The following is a 4129-nucleotide window of genomic DNA, read 5'->3' as shown; positions in this document are numbered from 1 at the left end:
CTGGTTTCACTAGGCCACCATAGTGCTGGTTTCACTAGGCCACCATAATGCTGGTTTAATTTATGAACTGACCTTTCCCTCTTCCTCTTTCGCTCCGATTTCCTCCTCTTCTTCTTCCCCTTGGAAGCGTGCGGCCGAGGGGAAAGATCGCTATCAAACAACACACTGCAACAGGAGAGAGACAGGGATGGACAAGGTTACTGATTTGTTCTCCTCAGGGAGACTAAGGTTTCTGCAGTACTGTATGACCTATATACAGGGACTCAGTATGCTAACAGCATTGCCGATCAACTATATTTGGGGCCACACAGGAATGACTATAAAATCAAGTCATTTTAATAATTTACACCTGTRTCCCCAGGAATAAAGTTCCAACGTGACCAACTGACAAAAATGTAGGATACATGTTCGCTTGAAGCTCAGACACACCAATAAGTTTGCCTGCCGAGAGTACTTAGCACCTCTGAACGATGTCGGCAGTCAAACTCTTTTGTGTTCACACAGCAAAGACCTTGAAGTCGTCAGACACTCAACCTTGATAAAATACTCCAAACCAGAAGACGGTAACAGCGTTGTTTCGCGATGCATATCCATGCGTATTGCTTGTGGTCTAGATTCCAAGCTACCTGCGCTTTATCTATTTTATACAAAGCCCTTGTTGTTACTAGCCAGATGGCCACAGCTAGATAACTACAATTTATTTCACTCTCCATAATCCTATACTGCCAGTGCCAGCCCATAGCCAGATGTTTAGCTAGTCTGTGGTGAATCAAGGGCTATATCTATTCTTAGTTCTACATTTTTTGAATGGGGCACGCTTTTTTAAGATGTTGAAGAAAGCACGTTTAAAGAATAACCAGGCATCCTCTACTGACGGAATGAGGTCAATGTCCTTCCAGGATACCCGGGCCAGGTCGATTAGAAAGGCCCGGGCCAGGTCGATTAGAAAGGCCTGCTCGCTGAAGTGTTTTAAGGAGCGTTTGACAGTGATGAGGGGTGGTCGTTTGACCGCGGAAGCAGGCAATGAGGCAGTGATCGCTGAGATCCTGGGGTTGTACCGGGTAGGTTTCATGATCATTTGTGTGAGATTGAGGGCATCTAGCTTAGTATGTAGGACGGCTCTCACCTCTCTCTAACTCTCTCTTTCCCTCTCCCCACCTCCCTCTCCAGCTCCAGCATTAGTCAGTTTCTCTCAATTCAATGGGGCTTTATTGGCATGGGAAACGTGTTACAGTTCAATTGGGCATTTTATTGATTTATTGAACTTTTTTTAAACTAGGCAAGTCAGCTAAGAACAAATTCTTATTTTACAATGACGGCCTACCTGGAGAAACCCTCCCCTAACCCGGATGACGCTGGGCCAATTGTTGCCCGCCATATGGGACTCCCGAACACGGCCGGTTGTGATACAGCCCAGGATCGAACCAGGGACTGTAGTGACGCCTCTAGCACTGAGATGCAGTGCCTTAGACCGCTGCACCACTCATTTCCCATGTTTATTGGCATGAGAAACGTGTTTACATTGCCAAAGCAAGGCTGGGAGGTTTTCTGCCTCTCTCTCTCTCTCTCTCTCTCTCTCTCTCTCTCTCTCTCTCTCTCTCTCTCTCTCTCTCTCTCTCTTTCTCTTTCTCTTTCTCTTTCTCTTTCTCTCCTCTCTCTTTCTCTCCTCTCTCTAGAAGATACACGACGCCTATATCGAGATTTACTTCAGTTCTATATGACCAACCACAACATTTTCCCTCGACTACATCCCAGGAACCGGCTGTATGAGTGTAAAGGCTAATACCTCTGTGAAGCAATATGCTAATTAGACATGCAGAGATCATCCAACCGAAATTTTTGAATGGGCTCATACTGCTTAACTCATAATAGGACTGAAAGAGAACGAGAATGCATATAACAGGCATGCCTCGGCTAAGACAGACAGCAGATCTGAATAGTCGAACGATCTCAAACTCCACGGTAATGCCCTCCTACTGTTGCGTCCAGGGAGTGATCAAACATAAATGGGACATTTCCCCATCGCTGATTATACCATGATCACAGGTGCGGGGGGCCGGCCCGGACCGATTAGAGCATGGGATAGGGCCGAGAAGGTTTACATAACGACACTGGATCAAGCACGTGATATGCTGGTGAACCAGAGATATTGAACTGCGCCTGTTGGGATTTCAGCTATAAACTGAATTACTGCACGCAGACCCGCAGCGCGATGTGTTAGCATGTTGGCCGGCCTGAGCCATATCACAGAGGAGCTACCAGTTACCCGGGTAGGCCCCATGATATTTAGGCATCTTGGAAATTGAGACAGTCGCACTCGCATAGATACCAGCTCGCATTAGTACTATAGGGGAGACGCAGCCCCACCAGCACGATACTCAAGAATCATCAATCTTATCGAACCCTACGCTCTTTCTTATTCTGACTGTGTTGCATTGACGTGGCTACTCCTTTCCAGCCCTCACTCACACTCACACCCTCGTTATCATTCAATTGCGTAGGAGTGGCTTAATTGCTTACATCAAACAATTGGATGGGAACTGCGTTCAAAGCAGTTCAAGCCTCTCTACTTGCGGCTGATTATTGTTATATATGATTTATGAAGCTATATTTATCTTTAACTTAGATGTCTTCACAATGTCAGCTAAGAACACAATTCTAATTTTAGCATCGATGTGGGCAGCAATAAAAACAATCAGTCTCCTCCGGCAAAATCCAACTCACCCTTATGACCGGGATCCGACGAAAAATCTGCGAGTGCAGACAACTTGTTTATCGGCAAAATCTGGCATCCTGACAACTCAACTTAACCAACGTTGGACAAGAGAAAGGATTTCACAGCCCAATTCAGTAAGGAGGTAACTATTTAAAGGACCACTGTTGCTCTAGATGCTGGCAGAACCAACAGAGCGCAGCATACCAAAATCATGTTCATACCCGACAACAGACTGCCTGGTGTTCGGAGCAACAACGAGTTTAAATGTTCCCAGCACAGGGGGACTCAGACTCAGGCTGTACCAATTGTAAGGAATTGGAGGTCCGTTCGTTTTCTTCTCACCACAAGCGCACAAATCGCCATGCGCTTAAGAACACCACGGGAACCCACACTCACTCCCGCACGTATTTGCAATCACCAAACTGACCTTGCCACGCAAGGCGGAGTTCGCTCCCCTCCCCACCTGCTTCCATGAGGACCCCGACCCCGCGTCCCCCCCGTGTCAGACCTTAATCACTCACTCCATCCACGCAAACTCTTAACGAAAAATGAAATCGCACCCTAATTAACTATAGCCGAAGACCACTGCAAACTATTATTCTCAGTCCTCTCCTCTCTCTCCTCTCCTCATCTCTCTCTCCTCTCTCTCTCTCCTCTCTTCTCTTTCTCTTTCTCTTCTCTCTTTCCCTCTCTCGTCGTCTCTTCTCTCCTCGTTCTTTCTCTCCTTTCTCTCTGCTTTTCCTTCCTCTCTCTCTCTCCTTTCTCCCTTTCTCTTCACTTCCTTTCTCCTCCTCTCTCTGCCCTCTCGTCTCTGGGGGGGTTCGTCTCAATCAGGTAGTCCCCCCCCACACCAGACATTGCATTCACCCCGTTCATGTTCATTGTCATATAAAGATGTGACTCTTGTCGAAGCCCATCGTTCTTCTAAGAATGAACGCTCCTGAAAGATCCACTTAATTTTCTCTCTGCAAATGGCTGATGCGTCGGGGCGACGAGGCCCTTGAAGCACAACAGACGGTGGAGAGAGGAAGAGACAGCAGGAAGCGCAGAGGACGAGAGAGAGGAATGAGAGAGGAAGTGAGAAAGGAACAGAGAGATGTGCAGAAAAGTGTGTTTATCTGCGATTCCATTTGGACAGCTTGCATTGGTTTTATAAATGAGGTAATAAAGAAGCTAATGAAAAAGTGAACGGTGCAGAGGAGATCAAACGGAGCTAGACGCTGTTGTGTTTATATCACTGGGTGTGAGTGTAAATATGTTTGGCAAGCGAAGTGATCTGAGACGCATCACAAGTTATAGAATACACACGTACAGAGAGGTTCACACACACACACACACACACACACACACACACACACACACACACACACACACACACACACACCACACACACACACACACACACACACACAC

The 4129-nt window shown here is 46.8% G+C and overlaps 1 long non-coding RNA gene across 1 annotated transcript in view; it reads right to left on the bottom strand.

Moving 5' to 3' along the window:
- Positions 1 to 4129, bottom strand: part of LOC112074878 (uncharacterized) — a 22297-nt gene that overhangs the window by 6763 nt on the left and 11405 nt on the right. Inside the window, exon 2 of the long non-coding RNA XR_002894862.2 lies at positions 73 to 165. This is a non-coding gene — a long non-coding RNA (uncharacterized lncRNA). The remainder of the gene's footprint in view (positions 1 to 72; positions 166 to 4129) is intronic.

This window comes from Salvelinus sp. IW2-2015, unplaced genomic scaffold (assembly GCF_002910315.2).
Source record: "Salvelinus sp. IW2-2015 unplaced genomic scaffold, ASM291031v2 Un_scaffold2861, whole genome shotgun sequence".
Classification (NCBI taxonomy): Eukaryota; Metazoa; Chordata; class Actinopteri; order Salmoniformes; family Salmonidae; genus Salvelinus; species Salvelinus sp. IW2-2015.
This window is presented reverse-complemented; position numbering and strand designations above follow the sequence as displayed.